General features: G+C 32.8%; 1 protein-coding gene across 1 annotated transcript in view; it reads right to left on the bottom strand.

Moving 5' to 3' along the window:
• Nucleotides 1–20,554, bottom strand: part of LOC101888412 (semaphorin-1A) — a 620,253-nt gene that overhangs the window by 376,312 nt on the left and 223,387 nt on the right. The gene's annotated exons all lie outside the window — the stretch shown is intronic.

A 20,554-nucleotide genomic window follows, 5' to 3' on the forward strand; every position in this document is an offset into this window, starting at 1 on the left:
TAATTTATATTTATCCTTTTCGTCTAAGTTGCGTTGTGTTTGTCATTGATGTTCTCTGAAATGCGTGAACCAATTTTGTTTTTGCAAAGTTGATATGAAAGGTGACTTTATATGAAAAGTTAATATGTGATTTCGAAATATATATATTAAAAATATTTCAGTCAGTGATAAAATGATTCAAAGCCCAGGCGAAACGTTTGAAGCTAGAAACTTGAAATTTTGCATGTGGGTTAATGTTGGTGTGTAGGGGTAAGATAAGGCAGTGTTGTTTAGAAGAGTACTAAAAAGTGCTAATAATACAATCAATTGTATTGGGCAAATCAATATATCTAATGGGGTGTAAGAAGGATGTACAAAATGTTTATTTTTTAAATTTGAACTAAAAATTTACTAAAAAGCAATAAATTTGGCACCATTTTCTGCTATGTGCACAGATTGAGCTAAAATCTTGACATTTGTTTTAAAAATAAACTTTGGAATGTAAATGTACCTTAGTGTAAGAACTTTGATAAAATTTGGTATAATTTGGTGATCGTATTGGGTCAATGATGGTATAGGTCACAGCTGGTGGATAATGTTCAAATGAAGGGGAGGTGGTCGTGGTTCAAATAAAGAGGGTAAATGTGTAATAGTGCTTGAAATCTGAAATCGCATTAGGGTTGAGATTTGAAGGTGGTTTTGGAAAAAACTAAAACTAAAAAAACTACGAAAATTACAAAATGCTACTAAAATTCAGCGCTGCAAACCGTTTCCTGTAAACCGAGCCGTGAACCAAAGCATTTTCTAAAAAATACTTAATAACCGAACCAAACACAACCTTATGACATACAATTAAGATTTTATAATTGAACATATTTTTACTAAAAATATGTTGAAAATTGCTTGGAGACTAGCCACTGCAACTAATTTAATGAATTTTGGCATTCCATTTCTGTACGGAGCTGGATATGTATATATTTAGACATAACACTGAAGCGAGCCGAACCAAAAACAAAAAACCCTTTTCAAAAACTGAACCATGGATCAAAAACCAAACGACAAGTGGCTTACAACCCTGCTAAAATTACCTTTCCCAAAGGTAGAAATTGTAATCTAAAATTTGGTTCACTTGATTATATATCACCGCTTTATTGAAATCACGTCAAAATTCGATAATAAAAATTCGTAGGGTGAATTCCAAATCAGTTTAATCGATGTAGAATTTTACTGTAATCAAAATTATATTCTGTGTTTGAATATTTCGCCGCTTTACAAATTAAATAATTCAATGATTGTAGACCCATCGTATGGGGAGTAGAGGAGAGCGCAAATTTTGGACGATGGTATTTTATCTTTTAGGTATTAGGAATATAAAATTATATCCCAATTAATTGGAAAATCCAAACCTTTATCGTCCTAATAATTGAATTTCGCCGTTACATGATTAAACATTGAAAACATGATTAGTATCTCCCAACCAAAAATAAACCATATAATGATCCTGGTTCACATTTCTATTTTAAAATATTTACAGTCAACCAGTGGGGTCGAAACGACCAAAATACCGACTATATGATATCCTACAGCACTATTTAGCACCTTTATTCGTATTTACATTGGGAATTTGTGTGAAGTAAACATACCGAAGAGAGTGGTTGGACTTTGGAAATCTAAGGATTTTGAACGAGTATGCCATTGAAAATGTAGATTGTAAGAGAGTTGTAAATAAACTTGCCAAATGTAGTTCTTTCGTTGTGTAGCGTCTTACCTGAAAAAATAATACAAAGACATATTAAAATATTTTCAAAATTCAAGTCTGTGGTGGTCAAAATACATATCTCTTTAAGCGAAATTAACATATAAAATTTTAAATCATTGCCGCACAAACATTTATTATTTAATTTCTTTTGAATTCGGCAGGCACGATGAAATTAAATGCTTCACATGTCAATAATATATAAATACAAAACCAACATTTGATATTCAGAACAGTAAAATCTGAAGAAAACAACCCTAATTTTTTTTGTTTTTTTTTTTTTTGCAAAGCAAACAAAAGGAACAACTCAGAACATACTTCAATTTTATTTTGTCTTTCATGTGTTTTAATAAAGTGGAGAGAAAAAATTTGAATTGACATAAAACTGCAGACAGTCAGATAATAGGCAAAACCCATCATAACTCTTATGTTTTTTTGTTCCTTTTTTTAATTTTAAGCGCCGAAAGGCTTATGATTTTGTGTGCCAAAAACTAAGCAGGAAGGAAACTGACGAAACAGCACAGACACCCTGAGTGGCCAGCCAAAAAAAAAAAAAAAGAAAAATAAATAAAAGACACTTCAGAATTTTTATTTTATTTGCAAGGATTTTTAAAAGTTGTTGTACCATGTCCTTACGTTTTACATTGCCAATGCTTTGCATATTCTTGCTTACACATTTAAAATTTAACATATTTCCGGTTTCCTGGCGAACCGAAAAGAAATGTGATGTTCCCAACAAACCAATTTCTGTTGTTACGTTGATTTGGTGCACCATTTGTTTGGGAATATGTTTTGCAGTGTTTTTTTTTTTAATTTTAAAAAAAATTATATTTCAGCGCAACGAACCTTTAATGAAAACGGGAAGTTTTTCAGATAAAACTTCCTCATTCATCGTAATTATTATTATCTACACACTCGAGACTATTAAACACACCAGCCATTAACAATTTATAGCAAAAACTTGTTAATCTTAAGTGCCACCTTCAGCATTACTAGTAATGACAGTCGCAAATCCTCAGCATTACACGTAAGTTCAAAGATAATGAGTTATCCTTACTTTTCTCATACCAAGTAATTAGTAACGACTACGACTACGAAACCTAAGGTCTCTGCACATAACTATCGTTCAACCACAAATAATGTTCATAACATTGCCTGAATGTGCCCTATTACAGATTAGAAGTGAACCCCAACATCAGGCAAACACAATATCACGACAAAAAATGAAATTGGGTGAAATACAAATTCAACAATTGTGTGCCTTTTTTTAGCTGGATCTTTTTGAAGTTTGGTAAGTACTTACTTTATATGACATTTCCTTGGTAAAAAAATGGGATTGGAATGTGGTTGCAATTACTTGGTAATTAACATTACTTGGTAATGAGATTCGGATAGGTTATGTTGAGTACCGAGGCATTACCATATTATGCGAAATGTAAGGTTTTAAGGTCAATCTGACTTATATATTAACAAGGTTAACTTACTAACCTCTTTCAGTGAAGGCAAAATAAAATGTCATTAGAGGTTATTATGGCACAATGGTTTCATAAAATATATATCCAGCAAAAATTGCTACAAATCTGGCAACAAACACATTATTTTAACAATGCATGTCATACGAAATTACTTATTTATTTTTGCTCCACTAAAAGCCAATCCAATTAAATTATATTTTATTGACTTTGGGTTCACAAAGTCATACTTCAAAGGACAGAAAATAATTGTCATGTCCTTGTTAAAATAGGGGGTTGGTAGCTAGATTTATAGTGAATATTTTGCTGGATCTGACTACGAACTGGGGAGATGGTGATGTTTTAATTTGTAGATTACTTAGATGGACTGCAGCTGACCGACTTTCAGTACAATCAACCTCCTTCCTAGCTTTTCATATTGGAAATGCTGATTTGGGTTAGTTTCTCAAGATGAGTCAAATAAATATATACATTTAACATTCATACATCGATATTCAATTTTCTGCACTGATTTTCTCTTTTCTACATCTAATTTTTTGTCTGAACAGAATGAAATGGTGTACTCAGATTACACATTAAGTAAGAGTGATATCTGAAGATCCTCTTTCCACTTTTATATTTAAGATTTGTAAAGCGTACTTTTAGACGTTTTCTCAGAAATTTGAAACGGGAAAGAGACGATTTATAATAAAGCATACATTTATATATTTATAGTATATGTATAATATAAATGCAGCATAAATATATTTGTATAGAATATAGCTTATATAGTATGGCATTTCGTTTAAGTTTACAAATTATTAGAAGCGCTTAAAATTATGCTATAAAAACAAATTAAAAAAATAAAAAACAGTCAGTGTTAGAGTTACAAGTAAAACTAGCCTTAACCATTTTTATACCCTACACCACAAGGTGGTCAGGGTATTATGTCTTTGTGCATTTGTTTGTAACAGGCAGAAGGAAACGAGATAGACCCATAGTTCCTTTTGATGATCTGCATAGAAGAATCACATTCTGAGTCGATTTATGCATGTCCGTCCGTCCGTCCGTCCGTCTGTCCATGTACTTTTGTAAACAAAGTACAGGTCACATTTATTGCCCAATCCAGATGAAATTTTGCAAAGATCTTTTGTTTGGCCCAAGGACGAACCAAATTGAAATTGGAGATAATCGGTCAAAATTTAGATATAGCTCCCATATATATCTTCGTCCGATTTGCCTTTTATTGTGCACCAAACGTGTAATATCAGCCCGAATTGTATGGAATTTTGCATATACAACCAAATTAGGCCTGAAAATATGTGTGCCAAATTTGATCGAAATCGGTTCTGATATAGCTATAGCTCCCATATGTATTTTACATCCGATTTGTTATTTGTTATTTTTGTCCACCGCCGCCGTAATATGCACTCTGTAACAACAATATTTGGGGAAATATATCAGATGCAGCTCAGAAACGCCTTTGCTAAATTTTATCGAGATCGGTTCAGATTTGGATATAGTTCCCATATATAACTTTTGTCCGATTTACCTTTTATTGTGCACCAAACGTCTAATATTTGTCCAAATGGGATGGAATTTGGCACTTACGACCGAATTGAGTCCAGAAGCTAGTATGTCAAATTTGGTGAAGATCGGTTCAGTTATAGGTATAGCTTCCATATATATTATTCATCCGATTTGTTATATTTGTTACCCACAACCGTAATATGCACTCCGTAACAATGATATTCAGGGAAATATATCAAATACAGCTCAGAAATATCTTTGCCAAATTTTATCGAGATCGGTTCAGATTTGGATATAGCTCCCATATATATCTTTATCCGATTTCAAATTAATTGTACAATTCCGAATATAAAAGATACAAATGCTTCGACATATTTAGTCCTTTGAACTTTAAATTATAATTATAATCATAGCGTGTATGATTGAATTCTCCCATAAAAACTTTTAATTGTTATGTGGAGCTCTACTTAATTAGCAAAGTGGTGTAGGGTATCATAAAGTCGGCCCCGCCCGACTTGAAAACTTTCTATACTGGTTTGGTTTATTTTTACATGGGAATTTGACCCAAAATAAGTGCATATTAATTAGCGACTAAAAGTCAAAAAGTAAGTAAATAAGTACATTATGTGTTTTTTTTCTTCTAGAATCCACTTTTGCATTTTTTGTTTTGTGTGCTTCTGCTACCTTATAATTTGTAGTCGTTCAGTCACACTGTGTGCCGATTCTACTAATTATTTGGTAAAGAAGAAATTATGACCTATAACTTTTTTTAAGTCAAACTGTTTGTATTAATTTTAGTGTATATTACAACTGCAATTTTTTACCGCGTTGTTATTAAATCTAGTATATCTATTTACTGGGGATCTAAATAAATATACTAGGAGAACCCGGTGTGCTTCGCAACCTCTTCGCAGTTTGTATTCAAAGTTTTGTATACGAAAATTTTGTGGGTTTTAAATAAATTTGTTGTTTTGTTTTAAGTCAATTGTTGAATTTGTTTTAATTCAAGTATATAAAAACGTATTTAGTAAAAACGATTTTCTGTTTTCCCTTCAAATCGCTCCGTCTACAAACGCGTGAACATTCCATGTACAGCTGACCATGAAAAAAGCAGGAACATGGTAGATTTAGTCCGCACACACGAAGAGTTTGTCCTCGGAATTTATTAATTGTCATAGCAAATGCTAAGCATATAGAGGGATCCGAGGTAGTAATACAACTGAACCAACATACTTCCCCGTAATAATCTTAGCCTTAATTAAATTGCTGCGTATTTATTTTACTGTTATCGTAATCCCATTGCCACGGAGTGGTGGGTTTAGAATTCAATATAATTTGAAGCAATTTATTTTCAGACCAAATTCCGTCACACATTCCAAATTTCATTAAAATTGGATATACATAGCACATACCTCCAAAAATGTATATTGGAGCTACATTAAAATCTGAACCGAATATATAACCTATGTTACTTTCAGGCGATGCTATAATACATCTGGAAATTTTCTGGAAAATCTGTGCAGCGGTTTACAAACAAACAAACGTACAAACATTTTCCTTATTTATAGATACAGATTTTCTATAATTTTCATTAAAATCGTTTTAACACGATCTTCATTTTAGATAATTATTGAATTTCTTATATTTATTGCAAATAAAAATGTAAATTTTTTAATAAAAAACAATTTCCATACTTTTCTAGAATATCCATACGTTTTTATTGTTACTACGACGCTCGCCATAATAATGCTGCGTGCCATAATTTGCTACAAAAATTCAATATGCCATAATTGCAATAATAAATTTTTATTATAGGTACCTCCTTTTGAAAATTTCTTACAATTTTCAAGTGGCTGATGGGCTCATTTTAAGTCTGATGAAGCATTAAATTTAATTAACCTTACTTTTTACCTTTGATACGACCTTCTTTTGAGAAAAAAAATATAAAAAAACACAAGCTCTGATGTGGCAGCCATGTTCTCCAAAATTCTCACTACTCATTTCGGTTGGCCTTTTGTATGCCTTTCCTTCTTTATTATGCTTTAGCCTCTTTTCTAATTAAAGAGAAATGCTTTTTTGGCTCTTTTCTTTCCATTGACAATGGCATCTTTATTTCTACGCTTTTACATTCACAAATACCGAAATTAAACACATACTTGACTTTTTAATGAATTATGCAGACGGTGGTTGGTTGGATGGATGGTACGTACTTATAACGAGAAATACATATGTACATAAAGCAAACACACACACACACATATATATACACGTGTTTGTATACATACATTGGCATACTTACACAATAATAGTCTTTTCTTCCAAAGGAATAATAAGTTTTCTTTTTTTGCTCTCAAGACATAAAGCCAACCGTATTGAAGTGCATAATTTCATTGGCCTTCAGCGTTCAAAAGGATACGCGTTTAATTATGGAATTTTCTTACTACTGCTGTTGTATAGCAGTATGGTATTCATGATGCTTTGTATGTGTGCGTAAATATTTTTTCGTTAGTCTTAATAAAAATTGCCTTCAAGTTCATAAAATAATCGGTAAACACAAAATTAAGTTCTTCAAATATTTCCAAGCACAGTTTAAAACATTTACTCCGGCAACTGTGTGTTAGCGGCGTTTACAAACCTAGACTAACGTCACAGAACAAACAAAACTGCTGGAATGAAGAACGAAAAGGAGGAATGGATGGCGTGGGATGGGATGGAATGGGTGGTAGTGACAAATGAGTCCGTATAATTCCAACTCGTTAATTAAAGCAAACAAGGTCATATTTTTCTGCACACTGTTACATTACAAATGCCTCGACCATTTACATTATCCTGGCACCACCACCACCACCCAACTTTGAAACGTGAATCAGAGCGCTCGAAACACCAATTAAATGTTACTTATTGTTGAAATTCCTTATGCAAATCCTTTGCAGCCATCATAAAGATGTTAATTGAATTTCATTTGAAATGTGTATGCGGCCAGCATTTTCGTAAAGCTTCGCAAGATGACATTTGATATAACGCAGTTCTAATTGGTGGATAAGTGTACTTACTTTTAGAGAGGACGATGGATAAATTAAGTGTGAATTATAAGTGCTGACGAATGGCATTAAAGAGGAGCAGCGCCTCAACAACAATATTGTCACTGTACGGCGAAGGGTGAATGTGTATGTCTAGGTGGTGCAAATATTGACTTACGGCATAAAATTAAGTGGTTGGGGAATATTGAATTAAAGTGGCGGGAAGGAGGAACGAAGTGGTTGATATTGGTCGCATTTTGATTTATTATGGACAACTAAAAATGGGTAATTCCCTGGCATTGGATATCCGAAGGAATTTAGAAGAAATAAAAGTTTTACTGTAATCAACATAATTATTGGTTAATAAGTGGTTCCGAAAATTATGCATAAATTAATTAGGCCACGAATAAGTACAACTAAGAATATAAGACTTTGGAAACCGAATAAATATGTAGATAATTAAGCAATTTAATGCTTTTAAATGAAACTATTTTGGTTCAAAAATTAGAGCTATAAATAAATTTGTGAATAATTAAATAAAATTATTTTCAGACTCTCTCCACGCACAAATTAGTACCACCATCGATATTCGCTAACTGATATGTCCTTAATGACCTTAATATAGGGCATACTACTCAGTACAAAAACTGACTAAATCGAAGGACCAGAATGTCGAGTTTGAAGTCAAATGCCAAAATTTGGGATAAAAGAGATTCAATGGGAAAATAAAAAAGAGTTTGAGGATCGCCTTCTATATAGGTAGAAAGCTAACTCCGATATAGATAACATAACTAAGATTTTTGTCTTAAAGCATTCGAAGAGTGGGAAAGTAGAAAATATGGTATAAATTCTCCTAGTCCAGTAACAATATTCGTTCGAGCCAAGTTTAGCATTACTAGTAATGTCAAAGATATTACAAGTCTCTCAAAAATAATAACAACAAAATTACCAGTTAGCTAAATAATAAATAAATAATAATAACAAAATAATAATTCTTTATCATACCATGTAAGTTATAACCGCATCATTGAATAGCTTTTGATGGCGGTGTAATAAGTACCTACGTTCTGTGATATGTCCTTGCTGCTGTGTAAGTAGTTTCTAGTGTCAACATTTACCTTATTAGCACTTCTCTGAAGCAAATGGTCAATGTAAACACTAAGTAAAGGTTCACTAAGTAAAAGGTTCAAGCTATCGAAAGAGCAGAGCACTAATTTTCGTGTCATCGAGTAAGGGATTGTTTTTCTAAATTCTTTTATAGAGGGGTACAAAGCCTACTCAAATAAAAAAAAAGATAAACGCGAACAAATATATGCTATGCCACTTCCGGTGTACCGTCATTACAGTTGAACTTAAAATAAGCTGAGATTGAATGGCTGATTGAAACTGAATTGATATGGAAATTGAAATTGAATTGAAATTGATTTGAAATTGAATTTAAATTGAATTGAAATTGAATTGAAATTGAATTGAAATTGAATTGAAATTGAATTGAAATTGAATTGAAATTGAATTGAAATTAAAATTAAATTGAAATTAAATTGAAATTGAATGGAAATTGAATTGAAAATTGAATTGAAATTGAATTGAAATTGAATTGAAATTGAATTGAAATTGAATTGAAATTGAATTGAAATTGAATTGAAATTGAATTGAAATTGAATTGAAATTGAATTGAAATTGAATTGAAATTGAATTGAAATTGAATTGAAATTGAATTGAAATTGAATTGAAATTGAATTGAAATTGAATTGAAATTGAATTGAAATTGAATTGAAATTGAATTGAAATTGAATTGAAATTGAATTGAAATTGAATTGAAATTGAATTGAAATTGAATTGAAATTGAATTGAAATTGAATTGAAATTGAATTGAAATTGAATTGAAATTGAATTGAATTGAATTGAAATTGAATTGAAATTGAATTGAAATTGAATTGAAATTGAATTGAAATTGAATTGAAATTGAATTGAATTGAAGTTGAATTGAAATTGAATTGAAATTGAATTGAAATTGAATTGAAATTGAATTGAAATTGAATTGAAATTGAATTGAAATTGAATTGAAATTGAATTGAAAATGAATTGGAATTGAAATTGAATTGAAATTGAATTGAAATTGAATTGAAATTGAATTGAAACTGAATTGAAATTGATATGGAAATTGAATTGAAAATGAATTGAAATTGAACTGAAACTGAATTGAAATTGAATTCAAACTGAATTGAATTGAAATAGAATTGAAACTGAATTAAGTTTAAATTAAATAGAAAAAAAAAAAGATACGAACTTCGTGAAAGGATAGAATTTTTATTAGTGATCTAATTGACGCATACAGTTAATAAAGTAAAGTAAAAGTGGCAATATTAGGTTCCACTACGGAAGCGAAGAAGTAAGAGTTTTTTTTTTTTTTAACAAGAGAAAAAAGTTCCCATAGAAACAAGGAAAGTTGGTTCCATTGATTCCAACCGGGAGAAAGTGTATTTTCAATCGAACATGTATAAATCATCTTTGTGAATTAAAATTACTAAATTGATAAACTTCATTCGATAAAAAAATATTTTTTTTGTTGAGAAATAAACTTTAGTGGATGGCATGAGAAACACACACATCTGATTAATTGCTATTGTAAATTAATTTAAAATCCCTGTTGGTTTACAATATTTTATTTTTTATCTGAGTTTTGTAATCCGTGAACTGTAACATATTTTTATGGTTTTTTTATTTTATTTAGTTTGGCTACATAAATGTTTAACTCTCCGGTTTCTATATTCAGCCTTTGTTTTTAATATATTTTTCTTTTGGATCGTAGCTAAGCAGATATTTTTGCGTACAACAATTAAAATGTTTTCAAGTGTTAATAAATATTGTAATTGTACAATAAGCATACTTTATTAAATTTATTATTAACAATAAAACAACATATTGTTGTATTTTCCAGTTTTTTTCCTAGCTCTTGATTGGTCAATATACTGCTCGAAAAAAACACACACACAACAAACATGACCGCCATAATTACACCAACAATAAAATATAGCAATGCAAAAGCAGAAAAAAGACACCGCCATATAAAACTCTAGTCACTTTTGTGGTGAGGTTAATAATATCTGTTTAAATTAAAAAAAAACTGTCTGTTATTGCTGTATTTAATAGTCCATTGAGGGCACTTTAATAGTAGCAGCAGCGACAACAACGAGAACAACAAAACTCATAAAAAATCCTGCCTTAAATTAATGTTAAAATTACATGGTACAAAAACAAATTTGAAATGATTAATTTGAAATTGTGATTGAAATAAAGTGATTGAAAGCTGTAGCATAATTTCAGGCGATGATAAACATTAACAAAGGAGGTAAACAGCCCCGTGTAATGTTTGTAATTTAGGTTAATTGAGTATTAAACTGGATGAGATCAAGCATGTAACGACAAATACATGTAATGCGAATGAATGAATGAATGATAATGTCATTTACTTACTTAATCAGTACTGTTGCTATGATTAAATATTTATAAGCTTTTAAGGTTTATTGCAACAATTAAGGGTCCTTAGCGAAATATGGTAACGTAATTTGCAGACATTTTTTAAGAAGTAACAAGACGTCTAGATTAAAGTATACAAATGCGGACAATTCCTTTTAATATTCAAATGTCCAATATAAAATATTCCAATCAAAATTTAAAAATTGATACAGAAGTATAATAAGTAGTATGTGAAATGTTCCGCGAAGGAACGGAATTTCTCAAAAATTGCTGAAATTTATATAACATATTAAAACAAAATTAGTCGAAGATTATATGAAAAAGTTATAATCAAAATTGAAAAAAGTACGTGCCTTAAAAAAATCAGTAGAAACCAGAGCACAGATTTGCTCATTTTCACACTGGGGTGAAAAATAGCTTACTTGTGGGTGTGCTCGAAGAGTGTGGATTTTATATGGAGTTTTCTCGTCATTCTTTTATTCAAGCGCAAAACTAATCTCCCCTTTTTTTAATAAATAGAGTGGTAATCGAATCGCTCGAAATAGAGTAATAGTTTCCTCTAGCAGTGAAATCGATTTTTTTGGCTTCTCTGTGTGTGCGAGCAGAAAACTGCTCTTAATGTTACTGTGAGCTGTGGGAAGGGTGATGATTGTGTACAAATTCAAAGAAGAGAAATCCTGTAGATGCAAGGCTTTGCTGTGTTTAATGTAAAAAAACAATGAACGCAACAGCACTACTATATGCTTTATTTGTACAGACTGGCCACAATGCTATCCAAAGTATTTGTTTTCCTCTGTAGCTGTGGCTTGAGAAATACTCATACATACAATAACTGCATGAAAAGAACTAAAAGAGTACTCGGCAGGAGCAGAATTCGCGATTTTCCCTAGTCTAAAACGAGCGAATCATTCGAGCAACAACATAACATTGAGAATGTTCGATTTTTTCTACTCCAAGGATTGCTTCCGCTCTAACTAACAATGAAACCCGTTTTTCGGAGATCAAATAGAAAACGTACTTTTAAACTCCTTCGCAATGAAACACACTGCACACTGTGTGTATTGACATTAAAGGACCTTCAATAATGCCGGTACTGCAACTCTCAACCAATACTTTGATTATTGTGGGATAATCCTGGACCTCAGAACTGGATAGATCACATGACAAGAAACCAGTTGATAAGTTGCGGCTTACAGGACGAAATATAAAGAACATGTATTGTGAGAAAACACTCTGTGTGGGGGATTTTATCATCTATCTACTGTAAGATATAGTATTTTCTATAAAAACTTCTAATAGCGTGGAGACAGGGAAGAACGCCAAACTTTTATACGAAGACCCAATTTGCGTCTTGACTGGATAGAGGTAAGTAGCCTACAATGCATCCTCACAGGCCGAGAAAAGAAAGCAATGGTCCGTCTAGTTAAGATATCAAATATTGCAAATCTTCTGGACTTACCTCATATGGGTAAATGAGATTAATACCATAAGAGGCTTGGCCAAAGTATAAAAAACCTTCAGGAAAATGTCGTTACCAAATAATGGTTAAATAAAGCGCATTTTTGCACCAGACACTACACACACAACAGCATCAAACCTCCTCATTTTAACATGTACACGTCAATGGATATAAATAAATTAAAAAATCAGTCGTTAGTCGACTCTAGGTCTCTTTGGACCAAATCCGTTGGAAGACATTTTGAGTCGATCTAGCGATGTCCGTCCGTCTGGCTGGTGTGTAGGATAACTCTCGAAGGGAGCATCCGATTTTGCCCAAACTTGGTATATCGGAATATTATTATCAAACTTAAATCAAGTTAGGTGGTGGGCAATATTAGTCTACTCCTTCTGGTATCTCCCCCACAAAGGGTCAACATTTTGAACAATTATAACTCTTAACCTCTTTTATTAACCCAAGGTTTGGTGGGAAGATGGAATACATCGGTCCACTACTTCTGGTATCTCCCTCACAAGGGTCGAATTTTTGAATAACTCTGAAGCTCATAAAACGCGAAAATAACATTCGATTTCATTCAGACTTGGCACAATATTTCCATCAGCACAAAATCTGTTATAAAGATGGTAGAAATCCGACCATTTTTTTTGATACCTCCCCCCAAAAGGGTTAAAGTTTTGAACAACCAGAACGATTATATAAACCGAAATAAACATCCTGTTATCTCCATATTTCACACTTAACCCAATATTTTTACTAATAAATAATCTGCTGTGAAGAAGGGATATATATTGGACACTCCTTCTGGTACATCTCCCAGAAAGGGTCGAAATTTTAAATATCTATAAAGCTTATAAAGCGCGAAATTAACATCCGATTCCATTCAGACTTAGTACATCTCTATATTTCCATCAACACAAGATCTGTTATGAAAACGGTAGAGATTGGAACATTTCCACAATTTCCAATACTTATATCTGTCATAACTTGCAAAACAAGTCGGCGATTCTATACAGGGTGAGATAAAAAACTGAAACAAAGTCAAGCGCCATAATTTTCACAAATTTTAATTGAATGAAAGCAAGAAATGTCGGAAATAGCATCAAATATTAGAATAAGTTTAGGTTTGGTCACCTTTGGCACGAATTATAGACATCAAACGGCCAATGAAACCGTATTTTCGCGATGATATTCGGCACTTATTCTGATGCCACCGTCGTATAATACGAGCGGAGAGCGACCATCAGCTGTTATGGCGCCCACCACATCACCATGGCCGGCGCTTGAGTTCTGGTGGCCAACCTAAAGTGCACATTTTCATCTGACCTCTTTGGCAAGTAAACACGATCATTTTGTTTGTTTACAAACTGCTGAACGACTTTTTTCTCTTCGGAGAAACCCAAATTCGGCATTTCACCACTTTCGGCCAAGCGAAGCAACTCTTTACATCTTTTGAGTCTATTTTCTTTCTGTTGCGGTGTAAGTTCTTGCCCTTTTTGGAATTCCAATGGCTTTACCCCGAGGTCATTTTTCAACATTTACCGAATGGCATATTCCGATATGTTCAGCTCACAAGCCATTTTTCGGCCACTGCGACGCGCGTTTCGATTAAGTCGCTTCTATACTTTTCGAACAATTTCTGCTGATGTTGCTGTTTTATTCCGTCCACTTGCTTGACGTTGGTCTACGCTACTAGTATCACAGTAACAAGCGATGGTACGAGACATTAAAGATTTTTTTCTTGAATTCCGTTACGAATAACTTTTTTCTGGAAAATGCTCACCAAAATGCTTTTGTATACTTGTAAACAATTTAATAAGCTATCACTGGAACAATTTTTACAGCGGTTTTGTTGGGTCTAAAACGATTTTTTTCGATGAGTTACAAACGTAGTGACAATTTTTATATAACCTCCATAATATGTATGTATGGTGGATAGTATAAAACTTCTAAAAACTTTTCAAAATGTCTAGTTAAAGTTATTTTAGTTAATGAATTTTTCTTAAAATAAATTCAGTATTCAATCCTTCTGAAAATTTAAATGTTCACACTTTATGGCATATAGACTAAATGAATCGTTCTTGCCTAAACCTTTACCAACCCCAAAAGCAACATATTTAAAAGTTAACATAAATCCTTTATTCGTTCATATTTGCTATTGCTCTCTCTCTGGCTCCAGTGTAAAATTTTCCATAATAATTTATTGAATAATTCATGAATTTTAATTTATTTCATTATATATCCAACTTTAATTATTCACCCTGAATGGCATTGAACAACAACAAAAGACGTTTTAATTCTAAGAACACTGCAACCGAAAAAGGACAATCACGACCTAGTGAAGTAGAGTAGAGATGAAGAATTTAACAATCACTGGCGAAAGTTGAAGTTTAACGAAGAATTCATTCATAATTCATCGTAAGAATACCGAAGAAGCGGAATACTAACAATCGGCGTCATCAGCGCCATCAACAAAATGGGTATTGTTTAAATCTTTGTTTGCCAAAAACAATTGAAGCGAATGACTTTAAAACGAAAAGGGTTTTCAGTTAATGAGAATGTCATTGTCAGGCTTAGTTTGAGTTGTTGTTGTGTAAACAATAATATTAAAGTGAAATGAATATTTCATAGAAATGATTTCACATAAATTGTGCCCTGCCACCGAAATTACTGAAAACGAATTCACAAAATTTTTGTTACTGTCTAAGCCTTAAAATTGAAAAAGGAAAACAAAAACGAATTAATATTAACTTTTAGTATCAACATTATGTTGACAGTGTTAATTGTTGATGAAGAAAGTTGTTCAAAATTTATTTTCGAATTAATTTCTCATAGCAATTAGTACCAAATGATAATTTAATTAAATTAAGATTTTCGCCCTAAAATTCTTGGGCTTTATTATTTTTGCTTGATGCCGAAACAATTTGTGTTAAAAAATATTAATCCTTCAACTGGTCACTTTAATGAATGTCATTAGCCTGATGTTGGCCATTACTTTTTTTCTTTTCTTTTTTGAAGTGTAATTGAATTATTGTCATTAGCCATGTCACGGCCAGATACATTAAAATTAATGTCATTGGTTTTGTCACTGTCTTTTGGCAGTGCCAAGTAATAATTTGTACATTAATACTGACCCTATTTTATATATAACGTACAGTAGTTGCTCCACTCCCTGCTCCAACCGCTATTGGGAGTAGTGCAATATTTTCACTTATTTTTTTAATTAAAAAATGATTAATCAGCATTTTGTATTTTGCTGAGTTGTTGTATTTTGCAGGAGTATTTTTTACCGAGGTAGAGTTTTTTTCCTAGTGATTTTATTCTCCATTCTCGTTCGTGTATGTACACATATACATGTGCGAATACACAAACACGCATAAATCAACATTTATTGTTACATTAACTGAATATTGTAACCACAAAGCGTGAACACAAACACACCCATTTGCATATTGGTTATATATACACACATAACTATTAATAAATACACTCAAAAATATGTATATATCAAAGGGGATATAACGAAAGGATCGACATGGACATAGAGCAGTGAGAGGAATGATAGATTTACAGATCCATCACCTTTTTATAGACCATTACTTTTTTATACCCTACACTACATAGTGGTAAGGGTATTATGTCTTTGTGCATTTGTTTGTAACATGGAGAAGGAAACGAGATAGACCCATACTTACTTTTGAGAACCTTCATAGAATCACTTTCTGAGTCGATTTATGCATGTCAGTCCGTCTGTCCGTCCGTCCGTCCGTCCGTCTGTCCATGTATTCTTGTGAACAAAATGCAGGTCGCATTTATTATACGATTGAGATGAAATTTTCCAAACAATATTTTTTTGGCCCAAGGACGAACCCTATTGAAATTGGTGAGAATCGGATCAAAGTTAGATATAGCTCCCATATATATCTTCATCCGATTTCGGGTTAAATGTGCACCAAATGTCCACTATCAGTCCAAATTACCTGAATTTTGGCACACCCAACCGAGTTCGGCCTAGAAGCAAGTATATTAAATTTGGAGAAAATCGGTTCAGATATAGCTATAGCTCCCATATATATCTTTCATCCGATTTGATCTTTAAGTCCCTCATATTCCTACTATGCACTCCACAACCGTGACATTTGGTACCAGGTATTATATGGAGCACAGAAATAGCTGTTTTAAATTTTATCGAAATCGGTTCAGATTTGGATATAGCTCCCATATATATCTTCATCCGATTTCGGGTTAATTGACCACCAAATAGTCAATATCAGCCCAAATGGCCCGAATTTTGGCACATGTGACCGAGATTAGCCTTAAAGCAAATACAACAAATTTGGAGAAAATCGGTTCAGAAACAGCTATAGCTCCCATATATATGTTTTATCCGATTTGGTGTTTAAGCCTCTCACATTCGTAATATGCACTCCACAAGAATGATATTTGGTACCAGATATAAGATACAGCCCAGAAATAGCTGTTTGTAATTTTATCGAAATCGGTTCAGATTTGGATATAGCTCCCATATATATCTTCATCCGATTTCGGGTTAAATGTGCACTAAATGGTCAATATCAGCCCAAATCACCTGAATTTTCGTACATAAGACCGAATTCAGTCTAGAAGCTAATACGTCAAATTTGGAGAAACCCGGTTCAGAGATAGCTATAGTTCGTAAAATGCACGATAGAATTAGATAGATTTTGATTTTGTACCAAATATCTCATAGAGCTCTGAAATGCCCTGTATAAACCCTTTTACGAGAGCTCTACTTAATATGCATAGTGGTGTAGGGTATCATATAGTCGGCCCCGCCCGACTTTTGAGCTTTCCTTACTGGTTTTCCTTTGAAAAAGAGTTATTTTCAAGAATTTTTGTTTTTCAAAATTTCTAAAAGTAGAAGACGCTTTTCAACACTCCCTTCCATATAAGCGGATGCATCACAGTTTTCGCACAATGGTGGATAAATATTTTCCCTTGAAAAAAGATTCTAAAAGTAAAAGACGAGATCTTCCCATCGCGCCCTTCCTTCTTTCACAGTAAAACTAATGTTAGTCATAAAATTTCAAAACTATTGTAATTTGGAAAATATTTAACTGATAATTCAATAAATGTTATTTTAAGCAAATTTCAAAATAAATTCATATTTCTAGTTATATATTAAAATTGTTTCGTCGGTGTTATAAAATGAAATTTAAATTCACGAAAAACTGTTATACAGAGAACTACACAGGGTGAGATGCAAAAACTGCAACCAACTTGAGATTGCGGTCATTTCTAAGCCACTCGTCTGGCAGCTGCTAAAATTATTTCAGTGAAATTAAAAAATTATTTCATTATATTGTTTACAAGCGTACAAAAGCTTTTTGATGAGAATTTTCCAGAAAAAAAGTTATTCGTGATGGAATTCAAGCGCGATAGTGTGATTTCTTTATATTTGGCTGGAAAACCACAATTGGCTATCGTTAGAGCACTCCAGCATTTAAATTTGAATAATTCTTTTGTGTCTCGTACCAACGCCTTGATACTGCCAGCGTAGCCCTCCGGCCATGGTGATGTTGTGGGCCGCCATAATAGCCGATGGTCGCTCTCCGCTCGTATTAATCGACCGTGGCATCAGAATAAATGCCGAATATTATCGCGAAAATATTCTGAAGGGTATTTTAAAGCCTTGGGCACGCAAACATTTTGGCCGCAGACCTTGGAAATTCCAACAGGACTCAGCACCATCGCACTCAACACGCGCCACCCAAGAATGGTTACAAAATAAGGATCCTCGCTTCATGTCCAGCGCACAAAGTTGATGTTATTTCCGACATTTTTTGCTTTCATTCAACAAAATTAAAAAAAAAATGTATGTAATGTGTGCATAAATTGTCTATTTGTCTATTTAGCCAACATTATTTGCCGTAGAACTTTGAAATTTGGCACAATAGTTTATTTTGTGTCTAGGATTGCTGATATGGACAATTATGTATCGGTCCACGTTTTCTTGTAGCCCCCATATAACTTTACCTCCCGATATTCGGTATTTTCTGATTCTAGCCACATTTTTTCACGAAATTGTTCCAAATTTGGGGTAAAGAATTGGTAATGAGTTCTACATTTGGTGGCAGAACATTACCTCCTCATACGAAGGCAGTTCGGAAACTTCTTAGACTAGCACAAAAAGCGCGGTGTAAACAAAAAAAGTTAAGGGTTTTGGAAACTTCCATTTATGTTCTGAAGACATGTTAAATATTTGTTTCGATCTGGCCTCCTTCAAATAAGACGCATCCGTAATTTGTTTTTTTTTTTTTTTTTTTTTCAATGGAAAAATTAGAAATACTTGCTGTTATTAAATATTTACATAAAAAGTTTTATCGGGACAAGAAATTCAAATTGATATGGTGAGAGTGTTCCTTCATATGCTACAGTAAAAGATGGGGTTGCTGAATTTAAACGTGTTCGTACAAGCATTTAAGATGAACCAAGCAGTGCACGCCAAAAAACAGCAACTACACAAATTGTAACCAAAGTGCATGATATGGTATTAAATGATCGACGAATAAAAGTGCGCGAAATTGCTAATATCGTGGGTATCTCGAATGATCCAGTCCATTTAATTTTGCATAAAGAACTACTTTCACATGTAGCTTTCTGCTAGGTAGGTGTCGCATTTGTCAACAGTCGATCAAAAACGCATAAGAATGAACATTGAATGAACAATGAACATGACAAAAGAACAATCCAAATAACGGACTAAAGCTAATGGAAGTTTCCCAAAGAAGGCAAAAACAATACAAACGGCTGGTAAGGTTATGGCAACGGGTTTTTGGGACTTCAAAGTATAAAACAATAAATTCAGAGTACTATTGCAACCTTGGGATCAATTAAATGTACAAATTCGAGAAAAATCAAGGGATATAATTGCTAGAAAAGCGTTGGACTAAGTGTATAGATGTTTCAGGAGATTATATTGAAAAATGAAAATATTTTCTGAAAAACAAACTATTCTCATTCATTGATAGGCTACGAAGTTTCCGAACCGCCCTCGTATTCGGTATTTTTACCATCTATGCCACATTTTTTTCGGATTTGTTTAAAATTCGGTATTTGTAGTTCATAATGGGTTTTACGACCGTTTTCAGAACTTTGTCCATAACGGTACAAACCGATTGTCGGTGTTTTGATTACCCTAGCAACATTTTTCTTCGGAATTGTTTGAAATTTGATGTTTGAGACTCGCTTCTATTAAATAGTTAGAAACATTCCCAACCAGCCAATACTGTTATAATTTTCGAGTGTGTTTGTTGTACCATAAAAACATGCAGCGACGTAAACTTTTGTCCATTGATTATATATTGACATAATTGTATGGCTGGATATATGTGCATGTGTTATATGTCAGCAATAAAGTTGGGTTTTTATTAAGGGATCTTTTGGAAACGACAGACATACCTATGTATATTTTCCTATAGTATGTAAGTATGTATGAGAAATTGTAACCAGTGTTCACGTGTGAAATTACTGATGTCGGTTTTCACAGTTACATTCAATGAAAGTAAGTATGTATGCGTGCATGTAGGTATCTCTACGAAATGCCAAAATGACATTGAATGCGTTCATATGTCAGACTCTGTATGTATGCGTGTGTTTGTTCTCTTCGACAACTATACCATATTGAATTCTGTACAAACTTATAAGTCTGACATTATTGAACTCATTATTGAACCTCAATGTTTGGCAGTTTGATCGAAAAACACACACACACAAACCCTCAAACTGTAATATCGCTGTTTATGCAAGAAAACGCTACATTGCAACACTTGCAAATGCGTTTTCCACTCCCAATTATTACGGCGATGGATGATGCCGACTTCGTTTTTTGTTGTCTCTGGCT

This window comes from Musca domestica, unplaced genomic scaffold (assembly GCF_030504385.1).
Source record: "Musca domestica strain aabys unplaced genomic scaffold, Musca_domestica.polishedcontigs.V.1.1 5, whole genome shotgun sequence".
NCBI classification, from domain to species: Eukaryota; Metazoa; Arthropoda; class Insecta; order Diptera; family Muscidae; genus Musca; species Musca domestica.